This window comes from Bos javanicus, chromosome 14 (assembly GCF_032452875.1).
Source record: "Bos javanicus breed banteng chromosome 14, ARS-OSU_banteng_1.0, whole genome shotgun sequence".
NCBI lineage: Eukaryota > Metazoa > Chordata > Mammalia > Artiodactyla > Bovidae > Bos > Bos javanicus.
In genome coordinates this window covers 13,532,883-13,550,123 of record NC_083881.1, presented here as the reverse complement: position 1 = coordinate 13,550,123, position 17,241 = coordinate 13,532,883, and the positions used below count along the sequence as shown (strand labels likewise).

The 17,241-nt window shown below is 41.7% G+C and overlaps 1 long non-coding RNA gene across 3 annotated transcripts in view; it reads right to left on the bottom strand.

Moving 5' to 3' along the window:
* LOC133260350 (uncharacterized) overlaps positions 1-17,241 on the bottom strand; it is a 163,856-nt gene that overhangs the window by 29,785 nt on the left and 116,830 nt on the right. For 2 of the 3 annotated variants that reach the window (XR_009740772.1, XR_009740775.1), the window contains 4 exons: positions 8,929-9,189; positions 3,801-3,857; positions 1,926-1,984; positions 569-791 (listed from right to left, as the gene is read on the bottom strand). This is a non-coding gene — a long non-coding RNA (uncharacterized LOC133260350). The remainder of the gene's footprint in view (positions 1-568; positions 792-1,925; positions 1,985-3,800; positions 3,858-8,928; positions 9,190-17,241) is intronic. The other variant, XR_009740773.1, reaches the window with a different exon arrangement.

Sequence of the window (17,241 nt, the reverse complement as noted above, 5' to 3'; positions counted from 1 at the left end):
TAACGCGTACTTCTTCAGATGCGTTACCCATCAAAAACCACCCACTACAGCCCTGTTCCTGGCACGTTGGCCTCCTCTGACGTTCTCTGCGGAAATAAGACACTTTCCCACACCCTCTGTGACTGCTTCTGAGCTCTAGTGGCAGAGCTGAGGGGTTGAGAGAAACTGCATGGCCTACAAAGACCAAAATATTTTGTATCTCACCCTTTACAGAAAAAAAAAATTGCCAACCCCTGAACTACAGTGTTGTCATTCAAGCCACTGATTCTCTTCTGGGAACTTAACTTGTGCCTGATGGTAGCCACTGAATTATGTCACTGGGCAACAACAGCTAATGACAGGAAGTGGATGTTTGACAGACAACTACTGTCCTCCTTAAACACAGTGAACTTGAAGTCAAAACCGAGTTTTTCCCTTTTCGTATAGACACATCCCAGATGTTTTTATCCTCTTACACTCTCTGTGCAAGATGCCAGCTATCTTTTAAATCATTTCAAACTCCAGACTGCTTCATTAACAGAAATAAAATCTGCCTTGGAACTTCTGGGGACTCTGAATATCAACAAACCTGCTAGAGTGTGTGTGCATGCAAAGTTGCTTCAGTCGTGTCTGACTCTTTGAGACGCTATGGACGATAGCCTGCCAGTCTCCTCTGTCCATGGGATTTCTCAGGCAAGAATACTGGAGAGGGTTGACACTTACTCCTCCAGGGGATCTTCCCAACCCAGGGATCAAACCCCTGTCTCTTGTGTCTCCTGTATTTGCAGGTGGCTTCTTTACCACTGTGCCACCTAGGAAGTTAGAGTAAGAGGAAAGAGGAAAAGAAAGAAAAGAATAAATGAGGGAGAGAGAAGGAGAATTATACAACAGCCTGAACTTGGAGACTGGACGGCCACTTCTTGACTGAAGGGCATTTTTAGGGCTGTTTTAGAATTAGACAGCTCTAGGGTTTTGTTCAGTGTTAAACTTTATAGACCTCAGATAAGGAAATGACTGACAAACTTTAGTAAAAAAAAAAAAAAAAAGACTGAATTTAGTCAACAATAATAGCTTGATCAGGAAATCGACTTACAGTCCATGAACCTCAGTGTCCTTGTCTGTAAGATGGAGATAATAATAAAAATACATTTAGTGATAAAGTGTGTACATGCCACCTGTGCATTAGCGATAAATAGAGCTTAAAGTCAACGCTTGTTTATAAGAAGCTAAGTATATAGGTAAATATTATATAACTATTATAAAGTGTATTATGTCATTAAAAGTATATATTAAAATTAATTTTTATATAGTATGATTTTATATAATGTTGCCTTAATGTTAATTTATCTGAATAAATGTGAGCCATTTCTGGTTCATAATAGGTAGCCTATCAGGCTCCTCCATCCATGGGATCTTCCAGGCAAGAGTGCTGGAGTGGATTGCCATTTCCTTCTCCAGGGGATCTTCCCAACCCAGGAATCGAACCTGGGTCTCCCACATTGCAGGCAGATGCTTTACCATCTGAGCCACCAGGGAAGCCTCATTATAAAGTATATTATGTCATTAAAAGTATATATTAAAATTAATTTTTATATACTATGATTTTATATAATGTTGCTTTGATGTTAATTTATCTGAATAAATGTGAGCCATTTCTGGTTCATAATATGTGCTCCATATATACTAGCTGAATAAATGAGTGAATAAGTAAATAAATGAAAATTACAGTGTAGTATAAAAAAGTCTGCACTATACATTCATTTCTTCTGATCCTGTGCGTACCCTTAAGTCCCTGAGAATCCTGAAAGACAGGGAGTGTCACACCAACATTTGGTTGGGGATGCTGCTTGGTTAGTCATTAACCGTTGAGAAAGAAATAGGCAATATTTACTCACCTACCTAGGTTTATGAGTGATGTCTCTGTGTCATCCTACAAAGGTACTGACCTGGATTTTCTGGGGGCAGATTCATAACCTGGTCCGGGTGATTTGGTGTGTTTGTTATTCTACGAAAGGAAAAATAATCAGGAGGTATAGCTACAGGAGTGTCCAACTCTAGAGTAGATAGTTAATCTTAGGGGATCCAGTTACTGTGGGCAGCCCAGAATAATGGAAAGGTCATCGTTCTTTGTATCAAACAGATCCAGTTTCCAATTCCAGTACTCCAGCTTTCACAAACATCTGCTGTTGATACTGTCCAATATACATTCTCCTGACCCCACGGAGTGTAGCCCACCAGGCTCCTCTGTCCATGGGATTTCCTAGGCAAGAATACTGGAGTGGGTTGCCATGCCCTCCTCCAGGGGACCTTCCTGACCCAGGGATTGAATCTGCTTCTCCTGCATTGCAGGTGGATTCTTTAACGCTGAGCCACCAGGAAAGCCCATGTATGTATATTATTAATACTACCTCAATTTTAAAGTATCAGAATGTGCAAAAAAAAAAAACACATTGTAAACACTCCCCAGAAGCAGAGACCCACCTTTTTCTAGATGCATTTGTACATATTTTCAAATGCCTTCCCATACATTTGAATACAATGTATTCAAAGTGTCATATACAGTGACAATCTCAGAACACATTCCAAAATACTTGTATGATTTTTGGAGAAGTCAATAAATAAACATTTTTTCCTTTCAAAATCTATGACTCTATTGACTTTTATTGCTTTCACTTTTAGGAGGGTGAAGTGAAAGTCACTCAGTCATCTCTGACTCTTTGCTACCCCAAGGAATTCTCCAGGTCAGAATACTGGAGTGGGTATTTCCCTTCTCCAGGGTATTCTTCCAACCCAGGGATTGAACCCAGGTCTCCCGCATTGCAGGTGGATTCTTTACCAGCTGAGCCACAAGGGAAGCCTAAGTATAATGGAGTGGGTAGCCTATCCTTTCTCCAGTGGATCTTCCCAACCCAGGAAGCAAACCAGGGTCTCCTGCATTGCAGGCAGATTCTTTACCAACTGAGCTATCAGGGAAGCCCAAGAATATTGGAGTGGGTAGTCTAATCCTTCTCCAGCAGATCTTTCTGACCCAGGAATTGAATTGGGGTCTCCTGCATTGCAGGTGGATTCTTTACCAACTGAACTCTCAGGGAAGCCCTTTAGGAGGTTATCCTAGCCTAAAATTGAAAGTATATCATCAGGGGTTTCGGAGAAGGCAATGGCACCCCACTCCAGTACTTTTGCCTGGAAAATCCCATGGATGGAGGAGCCTGGTAGGCTGCAGTCCATGGGGTCGCTAAGAGTCGGACACGACTGAGCGACTTCGCTTTCACTTTTCACTTTCATGCATTGGAGAAGGAAATGGCAACCCACTCCATTGTTCTTGCCTGGAGAATCCCAGGGACAGGGGAGCCTGGTGGCTGCCGTCCATGGGGTCACACAAAGTCGGACACGACTGAAGTGACTTAGCATACCATAGCATCAGGGGTTTTACAAAGCAACTTGAATTTTCCAAAATAGACATAGTCTGAGGTTGTTTTCGGTCCCCTTTGCTTTATTTTTGTCCTACCTGTTTGCTAATACCTTTGTGCTGCTGTTAAGAAATTATCTCCCTATTACTCATGGTGCCATCAATTATGCCCTGAAATTTAGACTGACTAGACACCTAAACTCAGAAAGCAAAGCAAATTTCAAGGCAAATCATACACCCATATAGCCTCCCCTCCCTTTGCTGCCCTGCCGTACCATCACCTGCTCCTGCCGTGGTGCGTGTGTGCTCACTCAGTCACGTCTGACAATTGAGCTTATAGAAATCAAAAGCAATAATTATTGAATAAAAACAAATTGAGCTCATTGTACACAGTGTCTGACTGAGAACTTACCTTCCTGTAATCAGATGTGCTGCTATAATTCCACAGAAGCACATGGCCAGATCACACCTGAACGGTGAGAAACAAATAACATAACCAGAAATCATTGTAATGCCCTTCAAGGCAAGAAGCCCCAGTGTTCCCAGGGTACTCGAAAATAGAATCCAGGCAAATCTGTTAGACACAAATGTGAAATGCCAAATTCAAGGGTTGATTGGATAGAACATTTCCTGATGATTTTCTTTTCTTTTTTTTTTTTTTTAACTCATTGTTCGTTCAGCATACTCTGTATTATGTGAATCTATGACTCTGCTGGTGGTCTCTACTTGCTCTTCTTGAGCTGCATTTCAACTATCTCGTCCACTAGATGTCTTCATTGTTATGTTTGCTAGCCCATGAGTGAAAATAATCCATACAGTTTAGTGGCTGGAATCAGATAGCTCTGGATTCAAGGTCTGGCTTTGTCACTTCCTGGCTGTGTGATATAGTAGGTAGTCAAGACTGTTTAATAAAGCTCTTAGGATACAAAGAGCTAAGTTTAAAACAAAAAGTTTTTTTTTTCTCTCCATTTTTTAAATAGAAAAACTGAGATGATAATGAATGACTTCCTCCAGGCGATACAGTGACTGAAGATGAACTAATGCTTTTTTGTTAATCACTGAGGATTCCAGGGAGACCTCTTCTCAAACCTCTGATTGTCTGACTACAATGACAAATTCAGATACTGAGTACAAAAAGACAGTATAAATATGACTCATCCCCAGTGAGGTTTCTACACAAGAGATTTAACTCTTGCCTGACAGCATAGCTTCTAGACACCAATGCCCACCTCTCTTATCATCTGATTCAGTACTAACTGAGCATATGCAATGGCTGGTTTGGGACCATGGAGAAAAAAAAAGATGAGGTTCTGCTCTCATGGAGCTCAAAGCCTATAGAGAGACTGACAGAAAAACAAAAATTGCAGTCAAATATGGCAAGTGCTGTAACAGACAACTCTACAAGAACAGCACTGGCACCAATGATGGGAGAAGGCTCTGTGGCTTCGTGGTCTGACAAGGTCCAGAGGTTTCACTGCAGGAAGACTTTTGAGTGGGTGTTGAAAGACCGTTAAGAATTCTCTAGGGAAACTGTAGTGGGTTTAATGATGACCTCCAAGAAGATCTGTCTATGCGTCAAACCTTGGAACAGGTAAACATGAGCAAGACACAGAATATCATGTTTTGGTCCTTCTATCTGCTCCTTTTCCTTACATTCTGAGCTCAGTAGCTGGCACCATCATCCAACTACTCAAGCCAGAAAACTGGAACTTAAAACTGGCATCTCTTTCTCCCTGGGCCTTACCTCCAATTAATTAGCAGGTTGAATCTATTTCTCTCAAATCACTCCACTTCTCCCATGCCACCAACTTAATCCAAGCCATCTTGTTCCTGTAACAACAGCCGCCTAACTTGACCCCCCCACAGTTTCTCTAGCCTCCCTCCAGTCTGTTCCCCTGACTAGTTACAAGGATAAAAACTTCTAAATCTGACATTTAAAAAATGTAACTTCTTCCTTAAAATACTTTCATGTCTCTTCAACACTCTTAAGAACAAAGATAAAAATTCGCACAGCTTGCAACAGCCCTTCATGATCTGACATCAACCTAACTCGCCATTGTAACTGGGTACATCTCCTCCTCCATCTCAGGTTTGATCCGTGGGTCAGGAAGATCCCACTCCAGTATTCTTGCCTGGAAAATCCCATGGATGGAGGAGGCTGGTGGGCTACAGTCTGCGGGGTTGCAAAGAGTCAGACACAACTTTCACTATCTTTCCTCCTCCATCTCTAGACTCCAGCTATTTTAAAGCACTTTCTCAAAAATGCCACACTCCTTTCCTACTGCAGGGTGTGGCTGTGCTTCTAATAAAGTCTTCTTAACCTTCAAGTCTCCCTGGGGAGGACTCCTCTAATCCTAGTGCCTCTCACTATGCACTATCAAATAATCTCTATTGCAGACATTAAGAGCATTTAATGTAATTATGTAACAACTTGTTCAGTCTTTGTGTTCTCAGCAATACTTCACAAGGGAAGAAATTTTAAAAAGAGGGAAGAAGTAAACAGAAAATGAAAAGGAGGAAGGCCTGGCTTGGGTTCTTTTGGGGCTTGAAGCCTCTCACAGATCAGGTTCCAAAGAGAGCTGAAAAAAGCAGAAGTTACGGTCATTCTGTGCGTTTATTTGAGCTATTATTGAGAGAAATAGGAGCTGCAGAGTTAAAACCAGGTCATTTGATCAATTAGGATGATCACCAAGGCCTCACAGAGAAACACCCCTGCCCCTACTGTATCTAGATTTCCCTGTGGTTAAGATGATAAAAAATCTGCCTGCAATGGAGGAAACCCAGGTTTGATCCCTGAGTAGGAAGATCCCCTGGAGAAGGGAATGGCAACCCACTCCAGTATGCTTGCCTGGAGAATTCAATGGACAAAGGAGCCACAGTCCATTGGGTTGCAAAGAGTCGGATATGACTGAGGACTAACGTTTTCACTTTCCACTATATCCATCCCCCTTTTTGCCCCTCAGCCCTTTCACTAAGAATTTCCTGGGAGATTATTCCTGAATATGTGGTGGAAGACACCTTGAACTAAATGTGTACACTTGGCTCTTTGTCCTGTCTCTGTCACCCACTAATCATTAACTTCATTTCAATAAGCATTTATTAAAGACCCACTGTGTGTCAGGATCTCTTCTGGGGGTTAGGTTTTCAGAGTCACCGTCTCTGCTCTCAACGAGCACACCATTTGAGAAAGACAAGCAAAGAAGACACATTCGTGAGGTTCTGGTAGTCTCTCTAAGGAGGCGGTCCGTCTCCTCAGGTCGCCCACCACTCCTGCACTGGTGCTCATACTATATGACCAGCAGACTGAGGAAGAAAATAGCCAGGCTTCGTTCAATGTGGGCTGGCTTGGTATGTGGTTTGAAGCTGAAAATGGGCTACTTCTAAACTGAAGACACACTGAGGGTGCCCCCTGGGAACAGTGGGGAGCTTCAGGTTCTATGTGAGCACAGCTTTAGTACATGTACCTGACGATCCACTTTGTGTTGGAAGAGATGTGGCCGGATATAAGGAAATATATGGATACGTGGGCAGGCAAATGACATGGCTGGTTGGTCAGGGGTCTGAAGGAGAAAAGTTAAAGATCAAAGCTTGACTGGTCCAGAGAAGAGGCAGGAAAGTGAAAGTGAAAGTCGCTCAGTCGTGTCCTACTCTATGGGACTCCATGGATTATACAGTCCATGGAACTCTCCAGGCCAAAATACTGGAGGGGTAGCCTTTCCCTTCTCCAGGGGATAAATGCAGGGATCGAATCCAGGTCTTCCGCATTGCAGGAGGATTCTTTATCAGCTGAGCCACAAGAAGGAGAAAAGTTAAAGATCAAAGCCTGACTGGTCCAGAGAAGAGGCAGGAGGATGGGGCCAACGTCAAGGACAAGGACATGGGTCTATTTTTATTTTTTTTTATTTTTTTTATTTTTTTTTTCTATGGCCCCGAAGGCGCAGGCCATGCGACAGCTGCCTCTGGCTGACTCCATCGCCCTTGGTGGAGCTCAGGGATCTGCTCAGGTCCACTCCGAAGCCAGAGGCTAAACTGGGACGACTAGCCCTGGGTCTATTTTTAATTGTGAATTAATGGCCATGGGAGCCTTCAACATGGAAGTGATGCTTAAGAGCTAGTTCACAAAGTGACCAGCTCTGTGACTGATATGAAAAGAGAAACTGCATTTAGTCTCCAGATAAGCTGTTTCTCAACTTAAGTCAACCTCTATAGTGCCTGATATCTATATTCTATTTTGCAATTTTTCAGGCCCTGCTCCCATTAATTTCTCAGCTATATTGACTATGTCAAAGCCTTTGACTGTGTGGATCACAATAAATTGTGGAAAATTCTGAAAGAGATGGGAATACCAGACCACCTGACTTGCCTCTTAAGAAACCTATATGCGGGTCAGGAAGCAACAGTTCGAACTGGACATGGAACAACAGACTGGTTCCAAATAGGAAAAGGAGTACATCAAGGCTGTATATTGTCACCCTGCTTATTTAACTTATATGCAGAGTACATCATGAGAGACGCTGGGCTGGAAGAAGCACAAGCTGGAGTCAAGATTGCCGGGAGAAATATCAATAACCTCAGATATGCAGATGACACCACCCTTATGGCAGAAAGTGAAGAGAAACTCAAAAGCCTCTTGATGAAAGTGAAAGAGGACAGTGAAAAAGTTGGCTTAAAGCTCAACATTCAGAAAACTAAGATCATGGCACCTGGTCCCATCACTACATGGGAAATAGATGGGGAAACAGTGTCAGACTTTACTTTTTGGGCTCCAAAATCAGTGCAGATGGTGATTGCAGCCATGAAATTAAAAGACGCTTACTCCTTGGAAGAAAAGTTATGACCAACCTAGATAGCATACTGGAAGCAGAGACATTACTTTGCCAACAAAGGTCCGTCTAGTCAAGGCTATGGGTTTTCCAGTGGTCATGTATGGATGTGAGAGTTGGACTGTGAAGAAAGCTGAGTGCCAAAGAATTGTAGCTTTTGCACTGTGGTGTTGGAGAAGACTCTTGAGAGCCCCTTGGACTGCAAGGAGATCCAACCAGTCCATTCTAAAGGAGATCAGCCCTGGGTGTTCTTTGGACGGAATGATGCTAAAGCTGAAACTCCAGTACTTTGGCCACCTCATGTGAAGAGCTGACTCATTGGAAAAGACTCTGATGCTAGGAGGGATTGGGGGCAGGAGGAGAAGGGGACGACAGAGGATGAGATGGCTGGATGGCATCCCTGACTCGATGGACGTGAGTCTGAGTGAACTCCGGGAGATGGTGATGGACAGGGAGTCCTGGCGTGCTGCGATTCATGGGGTCGCAGAGAGTCGGACACGACTGAGCGACTGAACTCAACTGAACAAAAAGTAGAAGCCAACAAACTCCATCTCTCATGTTTAGAACACAGTGCCTGGAATATCCCATGGACGGAGAAGCCTGGTGGGCTGCAGTCCATGGGGTCGCTAAGAGTCGGACACGACTGAGCAACTTCACTTTCACTTTTCACTTTCATGCTTTGGAGAAGGAAATGGCAACCCACTCCAGTGTTCTTACCTGGAGAATCCCAGGGACTCGGGAGCCTGGTGGGCTGCCGTCTATGAGGTCACACAGGGTCGGACACGACTGAAGCGACTTAGCAGCAGCAGCGGTGCAATGTCTGCCACACGATTAATACTGATTAACTATAAGGGTTAGATGCTGTCCCCTATAGTCAGAACTCACAGCCAGATTTCTCTGAATCCTCGTTTTCCTCCTACTCCTCTCCTTCTGACCTTTAACCAACCTCCAAGATGACTTTTGAAAATGATATTATACCTAGGATGAGAAAGAGAATTTATCTTTTATAAATAAGATAAAGAGAATTTATAAATAAGATAAAGAGAATTTATCTTCCAATCCCCTCATAACTACTATCAGAGACCAGCTTGCATCCCACAACTTCGATTTCCTCTTCATTTTAGTCTATGACTCCCCAAAGCACCTCTAAAGTTCCCTAGAGTAATGGCAATTTGAAATCTACTGGCCTAGAGCAATTGTCGTAAGCATGTGACAAAGGGAACTTACTTAATGACAGGTCTAAGAGATACATATCACTTAACAAGGCAATTAAACACATTACCCAGGACTGTGCCACCTGGGTTCCTGTGGCCTACACCAGCAAAGACTAGCAACATCATTTCAATTACACACCCACAGTTAGCCCCAGATGCGGGTTAGTAAACCAATGCTAATACAAGAAAGATGATATGTACAGGAGAGAAATGTAATGGCAGATTAACATATGCAAGCTAACGAACTGTACATTCTGCAAATTAATAAAACTAACAACAGTAGCTTATTCTTAGAACTATCCTGACAGCATTGACTTATTTGAAGAATCCATAAGGTAGGGAAACAAACAAGAAAATAAAAATGGACCAAAAAACAGGGGGAGGGGTGTGAGCTGGATTCTAACTTTAACTCTGCTGCTAGTAGTGAATCTAAATAAAAATATTCTCACGATAAGAAACAAAATGTAAAAATTATCTTCTTCTCGTCAGACTAGCTCTTTCACTAGACTCTGGACAAATCAACCTCTTTTCTGAGTTTCTATCTCATTTTAAAGATTGGAAAAAGGACAAAAGAGAGAGTCTTGGGAAGTAGGAGGAGTGTTAATTTCTAAAAGCCAGTCTTAAACATCACCATTTATTGAAGCAAATGTAGAAACAAACATAAAATCAAAACAAAGCCAAGTGAGCAGTGGGCAAGTGGAGCAGGTTTCACATAAACTGTGAATCAACAAATGTGAAGAAGGATTTATTATTTGGGCCCAGAACAATACTATCTACTAAGGGGACACAAAAGAGTCCTTGCTAAATTAATTGAGCACTTATTCTCAAATAGTCCTCGCAAAAGGCCTGTGAGGTGAATGCTTAGAAATGAGTGAGCTTGGTTTCCAGGACACTTAACCATACACTAAAATGCTTTGGCCACAAGTATCAGAAACCCCCGATCAACAAGGAAATGCATCGCTGCTGCAACTGGAGTACAGTGGCCGGAAGTCCTCCGGGTGTCATACAAGGACCTGTTTTCTCTGTCCTCAGTGGCAGCTCCGTCCTGTACCTGTACCACCGGATGTCCACCTCATGCCTCAGTGACAATTGGAGCAACATGTTTCCTTGTTTCTCAACATGAGAGACAACCCTTCTCTTTTCTGTTTTTCCCCTCAAGCTGACGGGGACAACTTAGGTCATATGGTAACTCCTGAGTCAATAACTGTTCCTAAGGAATGTCATCTGCTAGAATGCTAAAAGTAATAAGGACCATTCCTAGAGCTGGGGATGGCTCCAGTTTCTTCTGAATGTGATTACGAGAGGTGTATATGTGAACAAAAGTTAGGTGCTTATAAGAGGGAAGAAGAGAGAAGGGATGAAATAGACAGCCAGCCAGTGGGTCCACTCCATTAGCTCTAAGTTCAATGCTTGGCAAGTGGCGAAGCCAGCACCGAACTAGTTAAAACATTTGGAGAACCTCGGACCCATTTCTGCAACTTAGAAAACCACCTTACCAGGCAATTCTTCATATTACAACCCAACAAATCAGTTTTGACAACTATACCCCAGAGATGCACGATAACTCTATCTACCCGACAAAAAGGTCAGGTCACTTTACCGAAAGAACTTGTCAAGACAACTGAAAACAGCATTTGAAATCCAGAAATTCATGGAATAGCCAAGCATATGAATTCCATGCCAATAGAAGCCATTGCTTTGAATGAGAATCAACGGTGTTATAAATACCTAATAACAGTATCTGCACATAATAAATATCCACGTGCCATTTAACCCATCTTAGTACTATTAATATTTGTTTATGGCAAAGCAGCACTGGTGTATCTAAAAACTGCAAAAGGCATAGAAAGTTTTTAAGCAATTATAATTTGTTTAATGACTAGTCATAAACAAAGCACCTCAGCCTGCTAAGCCTCCTCTAATTTCTTCTGGCTGCTACTGATAATGGTCTGTAAATAATGCTGCCCGGTGTCTGGTGTCTCTGAAATATTTAACACTGAGACACAGATGAGCTGGCAAGGTGCTGGCCTCTTTTTAGCTGAGACCTAGATCCCAAAATATTCCCTCTTCATCCAGGGTTCCATCGAAATAAATATTTGCTTTTCACAAAGGATTTTTGTCCTAGGAGGAAGAAAGACAGATAGTGGCAGCCCAGGACAGCAAATCTGCTTAGAGAACTAGCTCCAGGTTGCTATGCAGAGGGAAATAAGCCAGGTAATCCCACTTTTGGACCATTTCCCAATCTTTCCCCTTGCTTAGGGTCATTACTATATACCTGTACTCCAAGCTCGACCAACAAACCCATTCAGATCCTCTCCACTGCTGGGTAAACAGAATTCCTTGCCACCAAGGTACTCCTGAAAAACTGAGCAACATTTTGTTCCCTGAATGGGCCAAGTGTCCTTCCACCCCAGCTTTTTTGATGATGTAATTCTTTCTATCCAGCTTCTAAGACTCAGATAAAATGTTTCCTAATGGTCTCAGCATGAAATAACCTCTTTATCTTTTATAATACCAATCTCTGCCTAGTTCTGTGTAAGCAATTTACATACATTATGCACTTGAACCCTGAGTTAAACCTCAACTCATTGTTGAGGCAAGTGTTGCTAGACCATTTTATTAAATACAAATAGGGGATTCAGATGCAGCATGATTACATTGAAGGAGATCAAACCTGTCAATCCTAAAGGAAATCAACCCTGAATATTCACTGGAAGGACTGAAGCTGAAGCTGAAGCTCCAGTACTTTGGCCACCTGATGGGAAGAGACGACTCATTGGAAAAAGACTCTGATGCTGGGAAAGTTTGAGGGCAGGAGGAGAAGGGGCCAGCAGGGGATGAGATGGTTGGATAGCATCACTGACTCAATGGACATGAGTTTTAGCAAACTCCAGGAGATGGTGAAGGACAGGGAAGCCTGGCATGCTGCAGTCCACAGGGTCTCAAAGAGTCAGACACGACTTAACAACTGAACAACAATATACCCAATGTCACAATAAATGACCAAGGCAAGAGACTAACACAGGTGTTTTAGATCCCAAAGCCCACACACTGCTTTTTAAATTCCAAGTACACTGCAAACACTAGCATTTTATTTCTGCTTCCTTTATAATGCAGATATCATTTCTACCCACTGTTAGAGCTATTGACGTGAATTTCTTTATCTTCTTTTCTAAAGTCTGGAATTCTTGAAAGCACACTCTATGTCTTATTCATATTTGTATCCTCTGAGGGATTTGCATAAAATATATGCTTAAGACATCTTTGTTGAAAGAATGGACACCATTCAATACATACTTATAGCAATGAATTGCTATTATTAACTTTCAGATTTGATTTCCTATAATCACTACCCTTGATGACAGAGAATGAACCTTTTTTTTTTTCTTTTCTAGGAAGCAAACCCAGAGACAAACAGAAAATCAAAACTGGTTTCCATTAGCATATGTGGAAAGACTTCGTTTATGCTCAAGTAAAAACTAGACTGATATAAATACAAAATGCACTTGGCCATTTGTTTTGAATTCTAGCACTTTCTTTCACGAAAAAAAAAAAAAAAAAAAGCCCAGAACCATTGGTGCGTTAATGAGTTCCCCATGTGAGCACCAGGGTTGGCATGACATCCCCTGGTTTCATAGAGCTTTTGACATCAACCATGACTGGAACTATCCGTTGCTCATTCGGCAGGCACAGAACTTCCTCCCAGCCTTGCCTATGACAAGGTCATCCTCTGTTTCAATTGGACACGTGGGTCCTTTAGAATGGAGCTTCAGTCTGGCTGTGGGATTTGGCAACAATGACAAAGACAGCAATCAACAACTGCCACCCCACTCACTGTTCACTTGCCAAAGCTAAAAAGTGACTGATTTTCGGGCCTTCTGAGGTTAAGTGTGATAGACCCTTTCTTCCTTTGGATGCCTGTCTGGTGATGAAGTTAAGAACTTAATGCAGTGAAGAACAGCATGTCTTCATGGCACAGACTCTGGGTGCTAGATTCAAGAACTTCCATTCACCCGTATGTGTTGCTTTCTACGTTCCATATCTGATTTTTGTTTTTATATTGGAGAAAAAAATAATATCCTCATTGCTGTTGTTGTTCAGTCATCCAGTCATGTCCGACTCTTTGCGACCCCATGGACTGCAGCATGCCAGGCCTCTCTGTCCCTCATCATCTCCTGGAGTTTGCCCAAGTTCATATTCATTGCATCAGTGATGCTGTCCAGCCATCTCATCCTCTGACACCCTCCTTTCCTTGTTAGAGAATTTAAAATGAAGGAATCGGCATTTACATCATCCCTTGGACTGCGTCTGTTACAGTACCTAATTGTACCTAATTGCTGTAAATGCTGTCAGTTCCTTATTTCTGTCTTCAGATATTATTTTTGGAAACAAGGACTAACATCAGTTTATAAATTAGCTGTACGTCAAGAGTTTTGTTGTTTTTGTTTTGCTTTGCATTGCTTAGTGGCTGTCTCAGAAATATTACTGAAATTTGACTGTATTTAATTGCAAATTAGGTCACAAGTAGAACCTATTTTCAATGAGTATTAAGCCTAAAAGTTAGGACCCCCAGGTTTAAACTTGATGTTTTGAAAGCAGAGAATAAGTTTTGCTCTAGGAATACTAAAAGTCTCTGACTTACAAACCCAAGCAATGGAAAGGAGATAGGACCACTGCATGCACTGCCATGCCCCAGCTCAACGACCCAGTTGTCGCTGCTATAAAGTGAACATTTGCTTCCGGCTAACCGTGCCCCAGTGATGAGTGTGGAAACCTACTCCCTAGAAAGATTTTCTTCTGCCACAACCTCCCCTCTTCTTTCCCCGTCAGATAAATCACCCAGGTCATACTACTCCCTTGCTCCTCTCCACTGTTCACCTCTGGTCATCGCTAAGTTAACCCCACCCTAGGTCATTGTTTAAAATGTCCAAACTATATACATTCCCCTTAGCTAATTTTATTTTCTCCTCTCTCCATAATGTATTCAGTTATTTAAAGAACCTCTATCTCCTTCCTCACCTTGCAACTTTTCTGAACATCCACACGATCCTAATTTCTTGGGCTTTCTGTAAGAGTAGGTCTATTAACAGAGAGAAAAACATCTCTCTCCCATTTTAAAGGACATAATTCGTTTGTAGGATCATTTCTACTTGGATACAAGCTATTAGTGTAGCAGATTTAGAAAATTCTTAGTTCACTTGATATAGTATAAATCATATGATTTGTTGTTTTACTTATTTCTTGGGAAATATTTGTAAATTTATCATATACTTACTTTTATGGGACTTTTAACATCTTGAAATTCTCCATAACCATGAAGGGCATACCTTCATTGGCATTAGCCAATGTGGTTGTTGACAATTAACAATTAGACATGAGTGACTTCCATGGTTGGAGTCTGCAGTGAGGGGTATACTCCTTGACAGTTTTTCTACCAACTGGCATATTCACACAAAAGCTAGTCTCTGAGCAAATTCGATCGGGTATTCAAATGTTTACTAATTTAGCAGTAACCAGAGTTGGAAAAGACTTTTGAGAATCTGTTGAACAGCAAGGAGATCAAACCAGCCAACTAAAAAGGAAATCAACCCTGAATATTCATTGAAAGGACTGATGCTGAAACTGAAGCTCCAACACTTTGGCCACCTCATGCGAAGAGCTGACTCATTGGAAAAGACCCTGATGCTGGGAAAGATTGAGGGCAGGAGGAGAAGGGGGTGACAGAGCATGAGATGTTTGGATGGCATCACTGACTCAATGAACGGGAGTTTGAGCAAACTCTGGGAGACAGTGAAGGACAGGCAAGCCTGGTATGCTGCAGTCCATGGGACTGCAAAAAGCTGGGCGTGACTTAGAGACTAAACAACAACAAGCCAGAGTCATATAACAAATTGGGCAAGCTTGACAACATCTCCGCTCTCTTATCTTTCCTATACTCTGGCTCATGCATTTGATGAAAGGCTGTCTTGAGACACGTGCACAGTACTCTAGCGGCAGGATTCAGCTGTCCCTCCAGTAGAGAGGAGGTGATGGAATCCCGCACTGGAAGCTACACGCAGACCTGGATGGAATCCCGAGGACAGGGCTTTATCTCAAAGTGAAGCAATTGTATCAGTAGATTAGAAGGCCTTGTAAGCCATCTAGACTATGTATCTTGGACCCGGTCATTTCACCAATTTAAACATCACGCCTAACATCAATTGTACTAATTAACAGACTCTCTGGTGTTGATCAAAGAAAATTGAATCCTTCCAACAGAACTACTAATCTGTGGGCTTCTGATTAGTGTTTCAAAGGCTAACTAATTTAGAGCTTATATTGACAATTACGATGCTTCAAACATTCAACTCATTAGAATGGGATTAAAACACTTGCACGTGCACATACACACACCACCAACAACAATAAGTTACACATAGTGTAAAACTCTTGAAAATTCCAAAATTCTATACTTCTTGTCTTTGCACACAAGAGGTCTCATACAGGTTTACAGGTGAGATATGGGGGTAAGGTGCCTATTTTAAATACAGTATATGAGCCACGCCCTAGGAAACCGACTACAGACTTTATTGTCATTTGGTGTAGGAAAATGCTCAAGCTTTTCAATTGGGAGGAACTCAAAATGCTTAAGACTTGGTATCTCTATAAGTGTATAAGATAAGGGGCCAGAGATTTAGGACCGTTGCAAGTATAGGAAAAGAAGAAAATTTAAGTAATTTGAAACTAAGAAAAAAATTTGAGTAAATGACCTATCTTCCTAACAATGTAATATGCTTTTAAAATTGAGTGTTGCCCGTCCATTAAGAAAATCAAATATGTAAAAGAATGGCTATTCAGAACACACAACACAGATTGATATATTTGTAATTATTTTGCCAGTGTAATTTATATCTCTGGATTTCAAGATGCCTATTTAAGACTGGGTCATGCACTTAAGGTAAAATACCACTGGGGGTAAGTAATGCCTGTGTTAGGATCATGTGGCCCAAAAGATTGGGTTTAAGATGGTATGAGCTACCTGAAATAAGCCAGCACAACTTAATTTTTTAATTATTAAAAAAAATTTTATTAGTGAAATTATTTAATTATTAAACATAATTTAATAATTGACATGTATTAAAATAAATTATAAATATGTAATCACTGCTAACTATTTTTAAATCCAACCGAAAAAGCAATTAGGTATCTTTCTGTTAGCAGCACAATCTTAGATCCGGACAGGAAGAGCATTGCTCTTTTATTAATAAAATATGTTACTAGTTATCCTTCATCTAATTAGAAACTAGACACAGTGAGTGCTTCAAAAGAACAAAATACTTAATTACCACTTAATTCTCAATACTCTCTACAAGGTCACGGCCAAGGTTTGTCCAGCCTAAGTCTGAAGTCTTCCAATGATAGTGTTCTCGCGTTATCCCAAAGCTCTCAGTTAGCCTTTCAAAAGCTCTGTCAGAGCATCCATTCTCATGTGTTTTCATCTAACAAATGTGACCTGAGCATCTCCCACCGACAGGTACTGCCATTGGCTCTGGGAACCAGCATTAAATAAATTACACATATCTTTGCCCTCATGGAACTACATTCCAGTTGGGAAAGACAGACAATAAAGAGAGTTATGGGAAATATCTGGTCTGGGTTGGAAGAGACGCGCTTTACAGAGGAAAAACCAGATGAGGGCAACAAGGAGACCTGCAGGGTTGAGCAAGTTCCAAAAGAGGTAAGTGTGTCGGCAGGTAGCTGGGGAGAGGGCGGTTCCTGCAAACACCGAGATCCTAAGGAGGAAACGCTCCTGGAGTGCGTAAGGAGCAACAGGTGC